The following is a 23,016-nucleotide window of genomic DNA, read 5'->3' as shown; positions in this document are numbered from 1 at the left end:
CATGCTCAGGTGGTGGTGCCAGGGGCGGGGGTGGGAGGGGCGGGGGAGGGACCTTAGGCAGTGTCAGGTTTTGAACCACGGCTGGTTGCGGATGAAGCAAATGCCTTACCCCTGCACTATCTCTTCGGCCTGGCGAGTCAGGGCATCTTCTGGCACTGGTGTCTCGAGACTGCAAAGCGAGCAGAATGGTGCTATCGTTTCTGATTGCTAGTCAACCTGTGCAAAGGTACACACATGGAAAGCAGACATCCTTGTCCTTCTTGTCCTGGTGGCCAGACAGACAGTGAGGGTGCTAAGACATCGCCACCCAGCAGTCTGAACCCCACAGAGTCAGAGAAAGAGTGGCGCTGGATTGTTTCCATATTTTGGCTGTTGTGAACAGTGCTGCAATGAATATATAGGTACAGATGTCATTTCTACTGTGCTCTTTTGAATCCTCAGGATATATTCCCAGAAGTGGTGTGGCGGGGTCATATGGAAGCTCAATTTCTAGTTTTTGAAGGACTGTCCATAATATGGAAACAACCCAAGTGCCCTAAAACAGATGACTGGTTAAAGAAACTTTGGTACATCTACACAATGGAATACTATGCAGCTCTTAGGAGAGATGAAGTCATGAAATTTGCTTATAAATGGATAGACATGGAGAGTATCATGCTAAGTGAAATGAGTCAGAAAGAGAGGGACAGACATAGAGGGACTGCACTCATTTGTGGAGTGTGGGGTAGCATCACATGAGGCTTACACCCAAGGACAGTAGATACAATGGCCAGGGGGATTGCCCCATATTTGGAAGCCTGCTTCATGAGCAGAGGGAGAAGGCAGATAGAATAGAGAAGGGATCACTAAGAAAATGATGGCTGGAGGAATCAGTCGGGATGGGAGATGCATGTTGAAAGTAGATAATGGACCAAATATGATGACCTCTCAGTGTCTGTGTTGCAAGCCATAATGCCCAAAAGTAGAGAGAGAGTATGGGGGATATTGTCTGCCATAGAGGCAGGGGGAGGGCGAGAAAGGTGGGGGTATACCCGGGATATTGGTGGTGGGGAATGTGCACTGGTGGAGGGATGGGTGTTTGATCATTGTGAGGTTGGAACCCAAACATGAAAGCTTGTAACTATCTCACGGTGATTCAATAAAATTTTTTAAATTTTTTTTTAAAAAAAGAGTGGTGCTGGAGAGTGTAGCACCAAGACCAGTGTCAAAGATGGTGCCCGTGGTTGGCAAAGGAGGTACATCCACCATGGTTGGCCGGCAGTCAATAGCAAGGTCCTGGCTGATGCAGGTGCCCCTCCCCCCACACACACAGCTACCAGAGAAATCAAGGCATTTCTTAGAAAATTAAAGGTCATCTCAGTTGTGACTCTTACAAAGGCAGGAGATGGGGGCTGGAGTGATAGCACAACAGGTAGGGTGTTTGCCTTGCATGCGGCCGATCTGGGTTCGATTCCCAGCATCCCATATGGTCCCCTGAGCATGGCCAGGAGTAACCCCTGTGCATCTCCCCCCCAAAAAAAAAAACCCAAAGGCAGGAGATGTAAGGGCAAATTAGAAAATAAATTTTTAAAAAATTAGAAAGCAAATTAGACATAAAGAAAATAAAGGGTGGAGAGATTGTGCAGTGGGTAGGGCACCTTCCTTGCACACAGCTGACTCAGATTCCACCTCCAGCACCTTAAATGATCCCCTGACCCCTGCCAGGAGCAAGCCCTGACCTCAGAGGCAGGACTAAGCCCCAAGCAAAATCCGCTGTGGCCCAATAACAAAGATTTGCTATGGAACCTGGACTGGGAAAATACTTGCAAGTCAACTGTTAGACTTGCTCAAATCACTGTTAATCTGCAGTGGGGGAGACTGGGCCCGACAGTCCTAGCACTGCTGCTTTTCACGGGGGACAGACCCATGTTCAGCTTGGAGGCTCAGGGCCCAGGGAGACGGCTCAAAAGGCTGGAGCTCAGCCCTGCCTACAGGCCCCTGGGTTTGCTTTCCAGCTTCACACTCTGAGCACTGAGTCTCTGAGCACTGAGCCAGGTGTGGCCCAAGTTGGAGGCTCAGGACCTGGCCCAGGCTCACACATGTAGCCAATGGCACAGTGCTTGGAAGATGTTGGGTTCAATTAGGCATTGAAATGTCATGGTAGGCACTGGAGCGATAGCACTGCAGAAAGGGCATTTGCCTTGCACGCGGCCGACCTGGGTTCGATTCCCAGCATTTCATATGGTCCCCTGAGCACCGCCAGGGGTAGTTCCTGAGTGCATGAGCCAGGAGTAACCCCTGTGCATCGCTGGGTGTGACCCAAAAAGCAAAAAAAAAAAAAAAAAGAAATGGTGAACATGGACAGATGCCTTCCCAATCTTCTGTGATTTTTTTTTAATTTTAATTTTTGGGGCAGTCCCTGGGTGTAACTGCCTAGCTACTGGGAAATGGGAAACCTGGGTGGAGAAGTCCCAGTCCCAATCCAAGCAGGCTTGCATCCAGAGACTTAAAAGCAAGCTCCTGGAAGAGAGTGATGCAGAGAGTCTCTTGCCCGCACACCTGGCTGTCTTCCCCGGGGCCCCTTGGAGGGGATGGGCTCCAGCTTCCCTCCCCGCCTCGAGCAGAGCCCCTGGTGGCCGAAGACCTCTGGAGCCTAACCACAGCCATGCTCATGGCCCCTCTCCACACATTCGGACGAGCCTCACACATGAAGGTACTGGCAGCGGAACCCAGGTGTGTGGGACCCGGGGCTGAGACCTCCAAGCCTGCTCGGATCGGGACTGGGCCTCTTCTGCCCAGATTTCCCATTTTCCAGTAGCTAGGTGGTCACACCCAGGGACTGCACCCAGGGCCGTGTAACCCCATCAATGGCCAGCATCCAGAGACTTAAAAGCAAGCTCTCAGGAGCACGGGCTGAGATATCTTATAGCCTTCTTCTCCCTCTAGGAGGCCTGGGAATGCAGGGGATTGAACTCTGGGCCTCAACCACACAAGATGTGCGCTCCAGCCCTCGAAGTCGTCTCTTCGGTTCCATTTACATTTGTGAAATCCAGGTCAGGGACTTTCCTTTCTTGTCACAAGCTCCAGAAACTCTGCTCCAGAAACAGTTTCCGCTCTTAAAACTTCTCCCATCTGCTCTATCCCCTCCTTCCAGCCTTTCCCAAAGACAAACGCAAGCCCTTGCTCCCTTCAACATTGGCTTTCTGAGAACTCAAGACACAGAAAGAGGGAGAGAGGAAAAATATCCAAGCGAAGGGGGAGTTACAAAGTTTAGGAACCTTATTAGTTTCCCAAAGTCCCGGTCCTCGTAGTGTTAGCTATGGCAGTGCTCTTTCAGCTCCCACTTTCTGGTCATTTATTATTGGCCAGGAGCTTGACAAGGGGTTCCAGCAGCTGTGATTTATATTCAGTAGCACCTTATTAATGAGACTGAAGCCAAGAGAGAGAAGCATTTTCACCCTGGTCAACTGGTAGTGAGCTGTAGATTTGGGATTTGAACCGAAATCTTGGACTTGATCCCTGGTGTTCTTTCAAGTTTTTATTTTATTTTTATAATGCTTACTTCTGTTCTTACCCTCCCCCTATTATAGATTACTTCATATTTGATTTCTATTATACTTCCAATACTACACTTGATCTTAGCCAAAAGGCCAAGAAGTGATTGGAGCGATAGCACGGGTAGGACATTTGCCTTGCACTCTGCCAACCCGAGTTTGATTCCTCCATCCCTCTTGGAGAGCACAGCAAGCTACCGAGAGTATCCCGCCCACACGGCAGAGCCTGGCAAGCTACCTGTGGCATATTCAATATGCCAAACACAGTAATAACAAGTCTCACAATGGAGACGTTACTGGTTCTCGCTCGAGCAAATCGATGAACAACAGGATGACAATGACAGTGCTACAGTGCTATATTTCTGATTATGTTTTAGACTGATACAAGTACATGAGCATAGCACATATACAAAGACTACAGCAGAGCTCTTTGTAGCATCCCAAGTTGAATACTTAACCACTCTTTTTTGTTTGTTTGGTAGGAGGGCATACCCGGTGGTGCCCAGTGCTTATTCCTGGCTTTGTGTTCAGGTTTCACTCCTGGCAGTACCTGGGTGCTAGGGATCATCCCCCGATTGGCTGCAAGTATGGCAAGTGTCTTACCTACTGTACTATCTCTCTAGCCTTAGGCACATAGAATAGAATATCCTAAAATATTCATAAAATAGAAGCATTCTATTTCTACCTTGCTCTTTTATGTCTTCTGATCACATTAGCTCTAGAAACTTCATCTGGAAATGATTCTGCATTAGTTGGCAGGAGACAGCACCCATGAGAAAGACATTCCTCGCATGCCACCCAGTAACCCATCGTTGGTAATTGACCGTCAGTGGAGAAATATCTCAGATGTGTCTCAGTAGTAAGAAAGAAGCCCCACCAGTTATCTGAAGAGAAAAGCTTCCATGTAAACTGTTGTTAACTAGGAAGACATTCACCTAGAAGAGGGAGAAAAAAGAGGCCCTAAAATGCTTAGAAGTGGCCAATGCACTAAAAAGTAACACTTCCTTCTGGTCTGAAGGAGCCTGGACAGAGATGGAGTGAAGTGTTGGATAACACTGGGTTGTCCTTGCTCCTCCGGAAGGGAGCTTGGGCTTGTTGAGTTACTCCCACAACAGTGCCCCTGAGAAACACGAGATTCCATCAAGCACTAATAATATTATATTGCTTTTTTCTTTCCTTTATACCATTTGCATGGTTTATTTAGCAATGTCCTTTTTGTAAAGACACAGGAAGACAGTTGATGCTCTGCCTTTGTAATATGAGAGTTAATTGACTCCAAATAATATTTACTCTTGGGCATTCATCCATATTTACTTGATTTAAGCCTCAGTTGCCCTTAGTTCCTAGCTCTCCAAAAGCAGGATCCCGATGAAGGGACTGGATGGACCCAGGGCAAGCAGTAAGCAATCCTGGAATCAAAAGAGGACAAGCTAAGCACCTTAAGTATAATAAAATAAGAGCATTATCATGGAACAAAACCTGTCATGACCCAAAGAGAAGTAACTGAATAAGGACCTTGCTGGGTTTAGGAAAGACTAACCTGGCCTGAGGATTGAAGTCTAGGATGTCCCCAGAAGAGCCAACCTTTAAGCTTAATAAATCTCTTATTGTGTTCATACAAAATGACTAGAAATATTCACTGTATCACTGTATCACTCTCATCCTGTTGTTCATCAATTTACTTGAGTGGGCACCAGTAAGGTCTCTATTCCTCCCAGCCCTGAGCTTTTAGCAGCTTCTCCTTACTCGTCTTTCCCAATGATTGGAGGCTCTTTCAGGGTCAGGGGAATGAGACCTATCATTAAGAACAACAAACAGTAAAGCCACTCCTTCAGGGGATTAATTTAAGGACAAAATCTCACCTGAAAGTTCAGCAGTCCAGATTACTAGGAGATCCGCTCAAGGGTGGGATTCCATTAGGGTGTATTGTTTTCTCCTTTCCTTAGCTAGAAATCCATTTAAACAATAGAAATATTATAAGAAGTACATTTACTATGATTTTTTTAATGGATTACTAGCTGAAGAAAGGAGAAAGCAATGCACCCTGATGGAATCCCGCCCTTGAGCGGATCTCCTAGTAATCTGGAGTGCTGAACCCTCAGATGAGATTTTGTCCTTGAGTTAACCCCCTGAAGGAGTGGCCTTGCCTGTTTTTTGTTATGACAATGTTCAGCCCCACATGAAGGGTACCCCCACCCTTCATGATTTCTCTATGACTATTCTGTAAGGGGAAGAAGGGGTAGAGGACCTTGAGGACTAGAGGAAGAATAGAAAGAGAAGGACTAGACGAGGACTAGGAAGATAAGGAGGATGAGGATGGGGATGAGGGAACTAGGATGACTGGAACTACGACCAACACCACAACTTCGATTGTGCTGTAAGGGAGAGATCAGACTACATTGGGAGGTGTGAGAAATAAACTGACTACCAACCAGCTTGGGACCCAGTCCCTGTTTCTCTGTTCCCTAGTCCTTCATCCATGTGTCACCATTGACTGGCCAGGGGAATGGCTCTCGGCCACTGAACACTCAAGTCCCTCACATGTCCCCACATCTTTAACTCTGAAACTCACAGTGAATGAGGTGAGAAACCTCTTTCTCAGAAACTACCTCTGGAAGCAGCTGTCCATTGTTGGAGGCTGCAAACACACCCAGCAGCTTAAAAACAGATAGATTGGGGCCAACAGGGGGAAAATAGAGAAAGGAGTGGGGGAAAATACTGCTGATAGGGTAGGACACCCAGGCCCACTACAAACACAACAGGTGAGAAATTCTACGTCAAAAGCATGGCGAGGCGTATATGCTGCCTGAGCCCATGTGCTGTTTGTGCCCACGTGGCCGAGTACATGTGGTGCCCAAGCACATGTGTCGCCCGCATCTCCCCCCTTGAGATGTGTACTTTCATGCTTTCGTGTCCAGTGCTAGGATGTGTGTAGAGCTCTCTCCACCCTTGGAGAAGCCTGCATTCTCTCTTGAGCGTGTTATTCTTACTATTCTCTCTCCCACTTATCCCTTCCTCCTTCCCTCAGAAACCTCTAAATAAAATCTGTTTACAAAGCATGGCAAGATAAGGCTTCAGAGATAGTATAGGGGGTAGGGCTTTTGCCTTGCACACGATTGACTAGGTTTCGATCCCCAGCACCCTACACGGTCTCACCCAAGCCCACCAGGAGTGATCCCTGAGGACAGAGCCAGAAGTAAGCCCTAAGTATCACTGGGGGTTGTGTTCCCCCCCCCCCAAATAAAGGGATGCGCATAGGCTCTGCTTCCTGTGCAAGGAATAGCAGGTGCTATGCTGAGCCTCAGAGATGGCAAGATAAAGGCCCTGAACAGGCCAAGAAGCAGACCTAGGAGATAGATGAGGAAGATGAGCCAGAAACAGGAGGAAACAGTAGGAGAAGCAGAAGAAATTTGAGAAGCTAAAAGCCAATGCTGCCAGAATGACCCCATGGCCACTGCTGGAATTAAGAATAATCTCAGCGGGCTAGACCGATAGCATAGTGGGTAGGGCATTTGCCTTGCACCTGTCCAACCTGGGTTCAATTCCCAATATCCCACATGGTCCCCGAGCACCGCCAGGAGTAATTCCTGAGTGCAGAGCCAGGAGTGACCCCTGTGCATTGTCGGGTGTGGCCCAAAAAGCAAAATAATAATAATAATAATAATAATAATAATAATAATAATCTCAGAGGGAAGGGGAAAGGGAGAAGAGATAGATGAGAAGCAACAGGGACATGGGTCAAGTAGACTGAGGCACATCGGTGGTGTTAAGGATGAAAGACCTCAATATCCAAACCACAAAGTCAACAACACTGAAATCATGAGACCCAAACTTTAATAATCCAATTAAAAGTGTGACTGTCAAGATGGTAGGCTGGAGCTATGGTAGGGGGAAGGAGAGGGAATCTGGGTACATGGGTGCAGGGACGTTGACACTGGTGGCAGGGTCAGTGATGGAACAGTGTATGTAAAAAAACACAACTGTGAACAACTTTGTAACTCGTGGTGCTGGGGCTGGAGCAATAGCACAGTGGGTAGGGCGTTTGCCTTCCACACAGCCAACCCAGGTTCAATCCCCAGCATCCCATGTGGTCCTCCGAGCTATATGCAGTCAGGACTTACTCAGGAGTGCAGAGCCAGGAGTAACCCCTGTGTATCACCGGATGTGACCCAAAAAGCAAAAAATAAAACTAAATAAAAATAATTTAAAAAAATTCATGGTGCTTTAATAAAATAAAATTGGGAGAGGGGAAGAATAATCTGACCAAAAAAAAAAAAATCTATCCTTATACCTGAGGCAATGATGATCTTTAGTTCTGTTCCTGGTTGAACATCTGGATTCCTACAAAACCTTTGTTGCCAACAGTAGCTAAAATGAAGTGTATAAAACATGTTCTAAAAACATGTTGTACATTTTAAAATAAGTTTCTATTAGAGAACAAAATTTTTTTCTTTTTGGGTCACACTGGGCAATGTATAGGGGTCATTCCTGGCTCTGCACTCAGAAATTACTCCTGGCAGTGCTCAGGGGACAATATGGGATGCTGGGAATCAAACCTGGGTTGGCTGTATGCAAGGCAAATGCCCTACCCGCTGTGCTATCGCTCCAGCCCCAGAGAACAAAATTCTTAAGGTTGCTCATCCTCTTTTTGGTTCACACTCAGTCATCTTGACCATAGCTGTGAGGTCAGTAAATCTGGTCCAGAGTCCTGCCAAATTCTCAAGTGTTTGCTCTGACCAGTGTTCTGAACCATCTGGAATGAAACCAACTCATTTGAAACCAAACAAAACTAAACAAAAGGCTACGCAAGAGTCACTGAAATCCAGTGATGCTTGAGAGCCCGTTTTAAGTTTCTCCCTAATTTTACTGGGATGGTATTTATTTTTTCTCTCTTCCTTAATTTTTAAAATTTTTTTGTTTGTTTTCAGGCCACATCTGCCTGTACTCAGGGCTTACTCCTGGCTCTGTACTCAGGCCTCACTCCTGGCAGGGCTCGGGGGACCATATGGGGGGGCAGGTATCAAACCTGGGTTGACCATGTGCGAGACAAGTTAAATGCCCTACCCACTGTCCTATCTCCCCAACCCTCAGAGCTATGTGAGTTCTCTTCTATGATCTCTAAAGGCTTAAAAAAAAAAAAAGTCCACTACTCAATAACAAATACTGATTTTTCTTAATACTTTTAAAAACTTTTATCAGTGTCAGTGTTTACCATCTCATGTCAGAATAAATTAATGTATTAGGCTTATTTTAAAAAAAAAGTCACAGTACCATAGCGATAGTACAGTGGGTAAGGCTTTACACACAGATGACATGGGTTCTATCCCCGGCATCCCATATGGTCCCCCAAACACCGCCAGGAGTGATTCCTGAGTGCAGAGCCAGAAGTAACCCCTGAGTATCAAAAAGTATGGCAAAAAAAAAAGAAAGAAAATTCACAATTGGGGAGTGCTGGGAAGAGGTTCTCCATAGAGCTAATGCCCATGCTTTGCATGCAGGAGCCTTAGACTTGGTCTCTCGTATTAGTGGGAGGAGCCCCCAAGCACCACCCACTATACACCCTCCCCCTCCAAGAAAAGAAAAAAAAAAAAGGAATGTTAAACAAGGCACAGTAGCACCTTAGGGACAGCACATCGTCAGGAGGTCACTGCCACTTGCCCACTGGGGCTGCTGGGCTGTCCGGTGGAATGGGCACGAGCTCTTGCCTTAACCTCCCTGCCTGCCAGCTGGCCAGGAAGGTGCGTGATTACAGGAACTGTCTGGCTCTGGATTCGCAGAGCTGCGTCACGAAGGGTGGACTTGGACTGAGAGACGAGACATTGACCAAATGCACAGGCTCCGGCCGGTCTGCACGGCGGCCAGCTGCAGGTACCGAGTGTGGGCTGACTGAGTGGCGCCTGGAAGATGGGGACGGCCCGGAAAGGTGCAGACACACAGCCTTTCTCCAGACTCCGCCTAACCGAGCATTCGCAGGGACTTCATGGCAGAAAAGCCTGGTGCTAGGACAAAGCTATGATACACGCACACTTTTAGCTGTGGTGTTTGCCGGGTGTCACATATGACATGTCACATGTCACAGGTTGTGGCACTCAGCCCTCCCTCAGCCATGTGCCTCACCGAGGTCTGTCCCCCTCTCCTGGTGGTGCTCCCACGCTTGCTTCACTGCATGTCACAGCCTTGGAGCTGAGGTGCACATTTTGTGATGGTGGTGCTTGCCGGGGTTCCCAGTCCCCAGCCACGCATGGCACTGACACAACTGCTTAGCTGCAGTGCTCACCAACCATTGCTCCACTTTTTACAGTGCTCACACACAGCTGGCTGTGGGGCCGCTGGAAATCACTTTCCGAGCCAGCGAGCACTGGCAACAAGGCTGCAGGACCATGCTTGGCACACGTGGGAAACCTGTGATTCGAACTCGTGACAGTATGCTTACCTGGCAGGTATTATAAGCCTTTGCAGCATCCCTCCAAGTCAGCTTCTATCACTATGTAGTTTTTTTTAATTTATTTTTTAATTTTATAAGGTAGTTCACAATATTTGGGTACATTTAATATTCAAACACCAATCCCACCATCATTACACCTTCCCACCACCATATTTGGGATGTTTCCATCCCAAGCCCCAATCCCTGTCCCAAAGCAGAACTGAAATAATGTATTTTGTATTGTTTGTTATGAAAAACCTCTGAAAATGCTACAAAAAAAAAGGTATCCTCAGAAGAATCAGTGTGAATATTGCTCTATTTTGGCAGGGGCCATTAAGACCTTCTTTAAGATGTCACTAACATGGTGTTAAAAGTTGAGAGTTATCACTGTGCTTTTAAATCTCTAAGCAGAGAGTCTGGGGTAACCCCTGAGTACTGCCAGGTGTAGTACAATCACTGTATCACTGTCATCCTGTTGTTCATCAATTTGCTCGGGCGCCAGTAACGTCTTCATTCGTCTAGCCCTGAGATTTTAGAAGCCTCTCTTTACTCGTCCTTCCAAACGGTGCTGCATTAGAGGTTCTTTCAGGGTCAGGGGAATGAGACCCATCATTGTTACTGTTTCTGGCATATTGAATACATCACGGGGAGCTTGCCAGGCTCTGTCATGCAGGCAGGATACTCTCAGTAGCTTGCTGGGTTCTCCGAGAGGGAGAACTAGACAATAAGAGGTTTGATGGGATTACACGGTGTGTGTGGAGGAGCAGTTTGTGGGTATGACTGCCTAGCTACTGGAAAATGTGGAAAATGGGGGATCTGGGTGGAGGAGGACCAGTGATAATCCAAGCAGGCTTGGAGATCTCAACCCCGGGTCCCTCACACCTGGGTTTCTCTGCCGGTTCCTTCATGCGTGAGGCTCGCCTGAGCATGTGGAGAGGAGCCTTGAGCATGGCTGTGACTGGGTTCTGGAGGTCTTCCGCTGCCGGGGCTCTGCTCGGGGTGGGGAGGAAAACTCAACCTGCTCCCTCCGAGGGGCCCCAGTGAAGACAGTCAGGCGTGGGGACAGGAGTACGAAAAAAAGAAAAGTAAACCTGCTCCTTTTACCTGTGAAAGGAAGTAAAGTCATCCAAGATCTCTAAAGCTACTTACTATTTACCGCAGCAGAACTGGAAGGTGTCAACAGCACAGGCCCCAAGGGTTACCCATGGTGGTTCCATTTTCTTTTCATTGCTTCTCCACCGAGTCAAGGTCCCAGAAACAGAAAAGTTTCTGTGGACTCTCGTTTTGTTTCCCTAACTGGAAAAGTTGTGCTGCAGCCTTTGGCCAGTGGATGTGATTCCTCGTGGAGAGGCATGTTTTCCAGGCTATAAAACATTTCCACTTATTTAAGTCACTGGAGGCACCTTCTCATTCCCCCAACTAAGAATCTGGACAGGCTCGAAATGGCAAATTAGCTTTTTCTCTTTTCATTTTGTATTTCTTTTTGTTTTGCGGGGAGCTTGGTTTGGGGGCCATAGCTGGCTGTGCTCGGGGCTTACTCCTGATGCCATACCCACTCCTGGGACGGATGTCAAGGGGCCATGCCATGCCAAAGATTAACTCCAGGTCAGCCACGTGCAAAGTAAGCACCTTACCCACTGGGCTATGTCTCCTGCCCTAGAGTAGTGTTTTTTCTTTTCTTTCTCTATTTTTTTTCTTTTTGAGTCACACCCAGCAATGCACAGGGGTTACTCCTGGTTCTGCATTTAGGAATCACTCCTGGCGGTGCTGAGGGACCATATGGGATGATGGGAATCAAACCCAGCTTGGCTGCATGCAAGGCAAACGCCCTCCCCACTGTGCTATCACTCCAGCCCCAATGTTTTTTTCTTTTTAAGTCTCCTTTATTGCTGATGAGAGAAAAGCTCTTGGTCTATGGTGATTAAAACAAAATTCCAGTGGCTGGGGCAGAACCGCAGATGAGGGCTCACCCTCCTGTTCCTTCCCTCATTCATCCATCCCTTGCCGTCTTACTCAGCTCACTCTGGCCCCAGCTGCCGTCCTGTCCCCGATAAGGCTGGCGTTGCCGCTGTGCCTGAATGCCCACGCTTCTCTGCTTTCTGCACAACAGCCAAGGCAAACATTCTAAATCAGTGGCTCTCCATCTTGGCTTCACGCTAAAATCACCTGGGGAAGTTTGAAAAATTCTGACACCATTAATTCAGCATGTCTAGAGGGTGTGGGACTCGGACACTGGATTTTTATGAAGTTTCTTCCAAGAGTTGCCGTGTAGCTGAAGTTGCAAACCACTCTTGTCAGAATTCTCTGGTTACTCGGAGTCCCACTGACCGGGACTTCTCACTTCTCTCTGCCTTCAGGGTCGCCATGACCAGCTCCTCACCCAACCAACCAAGCTGCTCTTTGGGGTCTCCATGCTCCTGGGTCCCTCTGCCTGGGTCTCTCTCTGCTCCTCCGGACCCTCGGACACTATCCTGGCAGCTCTTTATTCAGACACTTTTCCTAGTGACCTCCAGCCCCACAATCTTTTTTAAAATTTACTTTCTTTTTGTTTCAATTTTATTTTCATAAGATTGTTCATAGGAATTGATTACATTCAATATTACACCAATATACCTTCCCACCACCATTATTTCTAATTTTCCCTCCACCACTCAAGCCTGCCCCACAAGCAGATGCCAAATAATTTATTTTGTATTGCTTATTATGAACAGTATGAGATATTACTCCTGGAATTCTAAAATTTTAAATAATTGGTGCTCGGAGGCATATCTGTCACATGCTGCTCTCTTCCGAGATCCAATTGTGAGTTTCTGTATCATGGCCATTAATGCAGTTTTTTTTTTTCTTTTTAGGTCACACCCGGAGATGCACAGGGGTCACTCCTGGCTCTGCACTCAGGAATCACCCCTGGCGGTGCTCAGGGGACCATATGGGATGCTGGAAATAGAATCAGCGCACTGGGGTCCACCACGTGCAAGGCAAACGCCCTACCCGCTGTGCTATCACTCCAGCCACATTAATGCACTTAAATGGCACCCAGAGGCAGATCTTGGGCGTGATAGCCAGGACCCCAGAAAGGCAGGGAGATGGGAAGAGGCGGAGGTGGCCCATTCCTGACTCCCCGTGGCCCGGAGTTTTCAGTCACTAGTCCCATATACCTGGGTTTTTCAGCAGATTTATTCTCTTTTGTGGGGGGCTCTGGATGAGCCTGTGGAGATCAGCCATGAGGGATGGAAACAATTGGGTTCTGGAGGTTTGCGGCTGCCAGGGTTCATTTGGGACAGGCGGAGGGACACACTTGCCCCCCTTCGAGGTGTTGGTGGAATCAGCCTGGCGCAAGGTCTGGAGACATCTCTGCGGCATGCTGCTTTCCTCTGAGATTCATTGGTGAGTCTCTCGAGTCTTCATCTTTCAAGGAGAGAATTTTCTGGATAGGGAAGCTACCCCGCCTGCCTGCTGGCTCAGCTCCAGCCCAGGAAGTCAGAGAGCGGAGAAGCCCCAAGTCCAGTACATTAGGATTGGAGAAAGATCCTGGGGGGGGGGCGGGCATCGGGGCAGGCTACGTGGTTCCATCCACGTGGGAGAGAGCCCCGGGGCAGCCCAAGCCCAGCCAAAGGTCCCAGGGAATGCAGGCACATAGTCCTCACTGGGTATATGTCCTCCCACTCCCATCTACTCTACCACTACCATGGGAATAATCGGCCCCCTGGTGTGCAAAGGGAAGGAGGCCCAGGTAGAAGGGAAAGAGAAAGCACATTTTTGTTTCATGCACCTATTTAATTTTATTTATTTTGATTTGGGGGCCACACGTGGTGATGCTCAGGGCTTACTTCAGGCTCTGCATGCAGGGACCACTCCTGCCAGTGTCGGGGGACCATGTGTGGTGTCAGGGGTTGGACCTGGGTCAACCGCATGCAAGGCAAGTGCCCTACCTTCTATACTATCGTCCCAGCCCCTCAATGATCTATTTTCTTAAATTTTTTAAATTTTATTGGATCACCATAAGATAGTTAAAGTTTTCATGTTTGAGTTACAATCTCACAATGATCAAACACCCATCCCTCCACCAGTGCACATTCCCCACCACCAATATCCCAGGTATACTCCCCCTTTCCCACCCTCCCCCTGCCTCTATGGCAGACGATAGTCCCCATACTCTCTCTCTACTTTTAATGATTTATTTTTTGTTGTTTTTTTGGTTTTTTGCTTTTTGGGTCACACCCAGTGATGCTCAGGGGTCACTCCTGGCTCTGTACTCAGGAATTACCCCTGGCTGTGCTCAGGGGACCATATGGGATGCTGGGATTCAAACCAGGGTCGGCCGCATGCAAGGCAAATGCCCTACCCGCTGTGTTATCACTCCAGTTCCTTAATGATCTATTTTTAAGTATGCTTTTTATAAGCAGCCAATTAGAGAAACAGAAAAATCTTTGAAGTAAAATAAAGTAAATGTTTTTTTTCTTACACAGTCCTCCGCAGATGCAAGAACTTTGATCATCTTCTACCTCTACGCTTCTCCCAAGAGCATGATGACTCCCTTCCAATGGGCAGGTTGCTGAGCACTTCCTGACACTGCTCCAAAGCATAATCCAAGTGGGGGCTGCCGTAGAGTAGGAGAGCACGCACCGTGCACATGTGAGAACCTGGGTTTTATCCCCGGCATGAATTTAAAAGTGTGGAGATATGAAGCATTTAGATAGCTCTACGGTTTCGCCAATGGATAATCATTTTTAGGACATCTTGAGAGGCATCACTTCCTTATTTTCTAAAGGGTTTGTACTAATTTGCGCCCCCCAGCAGAGCTTGGAATACATGTATCATCTGGCCTTCGCTGGCTTCCCCTCCCTTCACCCTAGCACCTTGTCCTCACCGCACCAGCGTGGACCAAAACATCTGAAACAAAACCCTGTGCCAAAGGATGAAATCAGCAGGCATCATCTTCTGAAGACCTTGAAAGCTCTGGAGAGGCAATGAGACGGCCAGACACGCATTCTGATAGATGAATGTGCCCGCTAGGTCTAAAAAATAAATAAATGCTTCTCATCACATAGCTTGTCTTTTACGACCACCACGCACAGATCAGATTGGTGGAGGATCAAATCCGAACCCTAAGATTCTTTTTCCCTGGAGTCAAACTGTGCTCTCTCTCCCCGCTCTCTGTCTCTGTCTCTGTCTCTCTCTCTCCATCTCTTATTTTGTTTCCCTACTACCACTCGTTAGAAATCTCCTGGGCTGCTTAGAACCTGTGGCCCTGAAGTGGCCCTGAAATACTGTCTCAGAGTCCTCGAACTGGATGGCTCCCAATCCTAATACTCAATCCTGGTTTTGCTTGCACATCTGGAGATTAAGAGGAAGATTAGAAGGAAATACCCAAGTGTTCCTACCTTGGACTTTTCTGTGCAACGTTATGTGTGTGTGAATGTGTATGTGTGTTGTTTGTATGTGTGGTATATATGTGTGTACATTGTGTGTGTGTGTGCGTGCACGCACACTTGTGCATGTGAGGAGATCTTGGGGGAAGGAATGCTTTGTCCTCAGCAGTGTCTGGCATTGTTTGAACACTAGTCCTTGAGCTTAGCAACTCTGTATACAATTATTATGCTCATTTTATAGATTAAGGAGATTTAGGGAAGAAAGTTTGGGGGCTGGAGCGATAGCACAGCGGGTAGGGTGTTTGCCTTGCACGTGGCCAACCCGGGTTCGATTCCCAGCATCCCATATGGTCCCCTGAGCACCGCCAGGAGTAATTCCTGAGTGCAGAGCCCAGGAGTGACCCCTGTGCATCACCGGGTGTGTCCCAAAAAGCAAAAAAAAAAAAAAAAAAAAAAGTTTGATTTAGGTCACTTAACCTGAAAATGATGAGCCTGGAGCTCTAGGTGACACCAATGATGGTTTTCCTGCGCTCTCTCGTGGACTTTTCATGTGTCCATGCCCAGAATTCCCAATAAGACCACCCACCTACACCTTTGAAACTCAACAATAGTTATCAGTAATATTCTGAAATCACATTTTATTTTATTTTATTTTAATTTTACTTTATTAGTGAATCACCATGAGACAAAGTTACAGACTTACAGGTTTTTATGCTTACGTTTCAGTCATACAATGATTGAGTGCCCATCCCTCCACCAGTGCCCATTTTCCACCACCAATGGTCCCAGCATCCCTCCCACCACCCCCACCCTGTCCCCTTCACCCCACCCTGCCTCTGTAGCAGGGCATTCCCATTTGCTCACTCTCTCTTTTTGGGTGTTGTGGTTTGCTACAGAGGTATTAAGTAGGCATCATGTTCGGTCTATGGTCTATTTTCAGCCCATATCTCCCATCCCTAGTGGGCCCGCCTAGCACCCTTTGCTTGGTGATCCCTTCTCTATCAGAGCTGCTTCTTCACCTAGCATGTGAGGTCAGCTTCCACGCTGTGGAGTACTCCTCTTGGTACTTATCTCTACTATTCTTGGGTGTTAGTCTCCCATTCTGAAATCACATTTTTAATATTGGCAGGAAACCAATCCCCCTTCCAAAGATTTCTCAAGGTCTTAGGGAAAAGGCACGTCCAGCCCTCATGTAAACAGCATCTCCAGGCTGCCTCAGGGGCTACTCCTGCCTTCCCTAACTGCTTTTCAGGCAGAACTGAATCCACACATGACCTCTGTGCCCCTGTACACATGCCATCTGCCTTCTCCTTTCAGTGCCTGCCATACCCTGAGTTGGAGCTAGATTAGACGATGGCTTGGGAAGAGCAGTGATGTTTGCTGAGCTGAAGGGAAGGGCTGCGTGTTGGCTACCGGACTGCTCTGTACGGCAGGTATTCATGAGTTGAGGCCTGGGGCCAGACCTCTCCCTGTCGTGAAAGCTATTCAGCTATTCAGAGGAGATAGCTGAGGCGACAGGGGAGATATCCCTGAGCACCATCACGAGTAGCCGTTGCTGTGACCTCCAAACAAAAACAATTCCCTTGTACCCACCTCTTGCCAAAGAGTATGTTCTCAGTGGTGGGGCTGTTCTGGGAGCTTACAGTTGGTTGTCCCTTCTGATTGGTTATAATGTATACACCATCACCAACTCTACCCTCACCTACCCCCCATCTGTTCTAATTGGCCATTTCTCCCAACATCAATTCTGAGTGTTTGCTATTGATGGTTGATGTCAGTACAGTTGTTAAGTGTTCTCCTCCCTCCCTCCTTTCCTCTCTTTCTTCTCTTTCTCTCCTTCCTTCCTCCCTCCCTCCCTCCCTCCTTCCCTCCCTCCCTTCCTCCCTTCCTTCCTTCCTTCCTTCCTTCCTTCCTTCCTTCCTTCCTTCCTTCCTTCCTTCCTTCCTTCCTTCCTTCCTTCCTTCCTTCCTTTTTTTGTTAGAATCTTTTTTTATTCAGAAAAAAAAAAACACCCAAAAAACAAAAAAAAGTTTCCAACCACACACAGGAAGGGTACAGGTAGGGGTAGGTGTCTGTCCATCCAGCCCCAGCCCCTAGCCCATGTGGTTTTGGCAGCAATAAGGGGTGTGGGGTAATGGCCCCAAAATAAAAATGGTGTATGTGTGTATGGGAGGGAGAAGGGTGCAAAAGCAGTGGGGAGTGATGGGAAGGGAGACAAGGTCAGTACTGGGCACGTCGCAGGTGGGAGGCCATTTCATAACATTTCTTGTTGATCATACCACCGTGGACACCTTCTTTGCCCATCAGCAGGACTAGCGTCTTGGCAGTCATGGTGACAGTAATGTTGAAGGTGGGGGCTCCGCCAGTGCTCTTGGTATGAAGATCCATGGTAAATTCCCCGTCCTGCAGCAGTGAGTCCCGGATCACAGAACATTTCTAGCCCCCAAGTGTCAGCCCATTCACGAAAAAACTTGACCGGTCTTTGCCAACCAGGACACCAACCTCAGCTGGCGTGATGTTGACGAAGGTTTTCCCGGGGACGGCGGCCCACACAGAGGGCGAGTCCTTATAGCCCACGATGGCCGCGTCCTGACAGGTCCCGTCCGCCATGAGGTTGTCGATATAGGCGTTCCACCCGGCCATGACGCTGCTACTGGGGCTGCTCTCGGCGCTGCTTCTGGGCTCCTTCCTTCCTTTTTTCCTTCCACCCTTCCTTCCTCCCTTCCTTCCTTCCTTCCTTCCTTCCTTCCTTCCTTCCTTCCTTCCTTCCTTCCTTCCTTCCTTCCTTCCTTCCTTCCTTCCTTCCTTCCTTCCTTCCCAGAATAGAACCTCAGACATGAAAGGCCATGGCACTACAGTTCAGTGACATCCTTGTCCTAAATTCTTTGAATATCATCTTCTTTCTTACTCAGTGTATACTTTTTAGCACTTAAAAAAAACATTTTTAAAAAATTTTATTGAATCACCATGAGATAGTTACAAGCTTTCATGTTTGGGTTCCAATCTCACAATGATCAAACACCCATCCCTCCACCAGTGCACATTCCCCACCACCAGTATCCCGGGTATACCCCTCCTTTCCTACCCTCCTCCTGCCTCTATGGCAGACAATATTCCCCATACTCTCTCTCTACTTTTGGGCATTATAGCTTGCAACACAGACACTGAGAGGTCATCATTTTAGCACTTCCATTAAAGATTTTTGAGTTTCAGTTTCATCTTCTTTTTGTCAGAAATCACCACGTCCTTTAGAATCAGTGGAGAGAATACTCTTTCTCCAGGGCCAGCCACCTGCAATGGGAATGTTGCAGGACAGATGCTGAATGAATCCACTTAGATGAGGTATCTAGAGGAATCAGGTTCACAGAAAAACAATAAAGGATTCCAATTTCAGGCTTTCTCTGGCTGTGTGAATTAACTTGTTATTACCACAAAGCTACAAAGTCAGTGAGGTCTGTAACTGGGCTACTTGCAATGGTTTTTTGCTTCTTATTCAAGGTTTCTGATTTGGCAACATAACAGGAACAAATTCATATTTCCCTATCCCATAAAGAGTGGTATATAGCTATCTGGATTAATTGGTGGTTAATTGGTAATTAATTTTTTCTAATTAATTAGAAAAAAACAATTTTTTCTAATTGTTTCCCAATACTGCTGTGGCTTTCCACACCATTGGTCACCCAGCCAAAATCGACCTTGCCCCCAGAGTCCTGTTGTTGTTCGGGAAAAGTGGTATAGTGAGGGCGAGTGTACCCAAGTCGGCTTTCCTTCTGGGGAATAAGGTGTGGACTTAGCGCTGTCAGTGATTGGTCCAAAGAGAAGCACATGACCAAGTCCTGGCCAATGAGATGAAGAAGGAAAACTCCTGGGGCTTCTTGGGAAAGATTTTGATCCATGACAGAAGTAGAGAGAGTTCTCTTCTAATTCTATTTTCCTGCCTTCTCATCCCTTCGTTCTTGCAGTGACTGGAGTGGAACACACACCTGGTTGTGGTGCTCACTGAGGGCTGCCTCGCTTCTGTTGTGTTTGCCCACGAAGTCCCACTCCCTAGTTGCAATGCTCAGGGACATTCTGGTTGTAGAGCCCACCAGGGGTCAATTCCAGGCTCCCACACGTGCTTACTCCTGTCTTTGTTGCCAGATAGGTGTTTGAGGATGGTAGAAAGCCCAGAGTTCTGTGGTATTAGCCCTCCAATAGTTACCCGAGATGGGGCAGGAATCAGAATGCACAGAGTCCACTCCTAGGGACAAAGGACATTTGGCTGTCGTCCATATCTCTGCGGGCTCTGGACCTTCACCCAGCTATCTGATGTGACACTCTCAATTACTAGATGTTCTATAATGAGGTGACACATGAAGTCTCAGGTAACCTTATAAATTAATTTCCCACCATTACCTGGTCATTAAGATTCAAAGTATCTGATGTGTCTCAATAGACAAATCCCTACCTAACAGATAGACTTTCTGGGTTATGGGTGCCTCTGTGAGCTACACATCGAGGCCCTTGCTATCATGTAATTGCTAAAATACTATTGTGTATCACTGAGTTTGTTAAGAAACAGGGACCTGTGACCAGAGACAGTACTATGAAAAGGCACTTGCCTTGCACACAGCTAACCCAGGTTTGATCCACAGCATCTCATATGGTCCTCTGAGTACCACCAGGAATGATCCTGGCACAGCCAGGAGTAAGCCCTAAGTATTACTGGGTGTGCCTCCCCCTCCCCACCACAGAAAGAAAAGGAAAGATATAGATAGATAGATAGATAGATAGATAGATAGATAGACAGACAGATAGATAGAGGAAAGAGAGAAAGAAGAAAGAAAGAAAGAGAGAGAGAAAGAAAGAAAGAAAGAAAGAAAGAAAGAAAGAAAGAAAGAAAGAAAGAAAGAAGGAAGGAAGGAAGGAAGGAAGGAAGGAAGGAAGGAAGGAAGGAAGGAAGGAAGGAAGGAAGGAAGGAAGGAAGAAGAGAGAAAGAAAGAAAGAAAAGAAGAGAGAAAGAAAGAAGAAAAGAAGGAAAGAAGAAAAGAAGGAAAGAAAGAAGGAAAGACAACCATAGCATCAATTTTGACTGGATATTGCTTAGCATTTTTAGGATTTGGGGGAAAACCCCACTTTATATCTTTAAGATCTTGAAACAGATAACTCACTGGCCCTGGGTTTATAGATGGACTCTATAACCTGGGAATTTGCTCATGTCGTTATTAGACTGTTTGTGATAGAAATCAGCAGGATCGAGTCACAGACTTCAGGCCAGAAATAGGGCAAAGGAAACCCATAGGCAGAACGGGAAGCTCACAGCTAGCTTGCCACACACAGCATTGCCACACAACATTGCCACATAGCTTTGCCACACACAGTGCAGTTCCTCCCAAAGTAACCAACCAGATTGCCATACAGTTTGGGATTCCGAATTGTTTCTTGTCCTTGCTTCTTGACTAATGTCTCTCAGTATTATTTCTTTAGAGCCTCCTTCAAGGCTTTTTCACAATGAGCTCTTTATACCTCGCCAGCAGCCAAGAGTTAACCAGTGCTGTTTCTCATAATTCAGTGAACACAAGCGATCGCCATGTTGAGCCAATGATGCACGTGTATTCTGGATCCCTTGCAGGTTCCCACCCCTGATTTGAGGGTGTGCATTCTAGTCTCAAATAAGCCCATTCCTTGCACTATTTTGAAGCTCCCTCACAAACTCTATCCTTGGGGCCATCTCCCAGGCCCCTTCTTTGTATGTTCAATACATGTCAAATCTTTTATTTATTTTGTGAAGCAAGGGAGGCTTTATTGAAACTTATTTAGAAAGATATGAGGAAGAGAGAGGGAAAATTACACGTTTGAGAAAGAATAGAGTCTTCTCCAGAGTAAATAGGCAAGCCAGCCAAGAAGCATCAAGATGAACGAGTGAAATTTGTGTTCAAGGGGAACATGGGCTTGAAGAGCAAGCCCGTCTTTTATTTCGACTTTACAAAATAAAGTGAAAATTTTACTTTATGAGGGCTCTGGGAACTGGATAAGGAAACGTATACAAAGAAAGATCTTTATTACATCTCTGATAATCCCATCCCTTTCCCTACTTCACTTATATTTATTATTTTACCACTATTACTTCACTCCCAACAATTAACCTGAGTTATTAGCTACAAATCAGTGTCCACTTTACTTTTATTACTTTTCCCCTTAGATAACTAAAACTTTATTGCCTGGTTTATAAATTTTCCCCCTTAGTAGGAGGATTCTATGACTTCAATTACATTTTTTTTTTAATTGGGGGGAAGTCTCCCAGTTTGTACCCAAGGGCCATTCCCAGAGAAATACCCGCCCTCTCCAGCCAACCAGGCCAGTGGTTCAGAACTAGGCCCGAGGAGGCTGTGCTGATCAGCGTTGCAGTGCCAGCAGTCTTGGCAATGGCAGCCTCTGGCTCTATACCCAGCCCATACCCGGGGGTGTGGCATGTGGTCCTGGGTATCAAAGGGGAAGTCAAGTCACATGAAAGGCTGCATGAAAGGCCCTAATCCCCGTATGATCTCCCCAAAGCCCGAAAAATATCTTTTTTAATATCTGCTCCATGCCTGTTATGGAGGTCAATTTGTATTCCTCCAAAAGATACATGAAAATCCTAGCCTCTGTGCTTGAAGTTGGGTCTTTTCTGGTGTAACCTCATTAAGATGAGATCATCGAGGATTAGGATATACCCCAAACCAGTGACTGACAACCTAACGAGAAGAGAGAATTTTAGAGACACAGAAACGGAAAGTAGGCGAAGCAGACCAGGTGCTGATGAGACTGAAAGTGGATTCCTGCAGCCGCAAGGAATGCAGGAATGCAAGGATGGTGAATGCCCCCAGAAGCTGAAGGAGAAAGCATGTGTCCAGCTGACACTGACACTGGTTTGCTCTTATAACCTCTAGAACTAGGAGGCAGCGCATTTCAGTAGCCTAACATCACCTGGTATGTGGAGCCTGTTTATGGCAGCTCTGGGCACAGACACAACAGCCAGCTTGGCAATGAGATGTAATGATGAACAGGCACCCACAGTGTAAAAGAGGACAAAGCTGTGGGTGTGTGTTGTGTGTGAGTGTGTGTGTGCATGCATGTGTGTGTGCATCTGTTGTGTGTGTTGCCATGGATGGAAACCAGGACCTTACACGTGTAAAGAGCTATGCTACCCTGAGTCACAGACTTAAGAATAGACACTAAATCTGTACTCGTGAGAGAGATGATATAAAGAAGGGAGTAATTACCCAACTGGGAGTATAGGAGAAACTTAGCAAAAAATGTGAGTTTTAAAATTTCTTTAAAACATTTTTTCTTTTCTATTTTTAAAAGTATGAAATGCTTCACAAATTTGTGTCTCATCTTATGCAGGGGCTATGCTAATCTCCTCTGTATTGTTCCAATTTTAACATATGCACTGCCAAAGTGAGCATAAAATATTTTCTTTCCATGCAAAAGAACTGGTCATTTTTAGTGAATTCTTGTCCCCTTCCCTTTTGTCTTAGGCACCTTTTCCTCCTCCCCTTTCAACTGTACAAATCAGCATACACATCTCCAGTGGCCCTTATTAATACTCTGGTATTCTTTTTGTCCAAGCTAGAGAAGGAATCAAATTGATATGCGGATACATGCTACCACTGTTCACTGTACAAAACCATGATCATAATGTCAATATTTTCTTTTCTCCACGAAA

At 46.7% G+C, this 23,016-nt stretch overlaps 1 non-coding gene and 2 pseudogenes across 1 annotated transcript; all 3 read right to left on the bottom strand.

The window, feature by feature from the left end:
- Positions 1-3,565: 3,565 nt before the first annotated feature.
- On the bottom strand, positions 3,566-3,641 carry LOC129405171 (U2 spliceosomal RNA; annotated as a pseudogene).
- A 13,663-nt stretch (positions 3,642-17,304) lies between these two features.
- LOC129404930 (profilin-1-like) lies at positions 17,305-18,005 on the bottom strand (annotated as a pseudogene).
- Positions 18,006-22,650: 4,645 nt separating this feature from the next.
- On the bottom strand, positions 22,651-22,752 carry LOC129405261 (U6 spliceosomal RNA). The gene has a single exon (XR_008630442.1). It is a non-coding gene; the product is annotated as a U6 spliceosomal RNA (small nuclear RNA).
- Between the last annotated feature and the right edge of the window lie 264 nt (positions 22,753-23,016).

This window comes from Sorex araneus, chromosome 5, assembly GCF_027595985.1.
Source record: "Sorex araneus isolate mSorAra2 chromosome 5, mSorAra2.pri, whole genome shotgun sequence".
Taxonomy (NCBI): domain Eukaryota; kingdom Metazoa; phylum Chordata; class Mammalia; order Eulipotyphla; family Soricidae; genus Sorex; species Sorex araneus.
The sequence above is the reverse complement of the archived record's forward strand: the minus strand, read 5'-3'. Positions and strand labels throughout refer to the sequence as shown.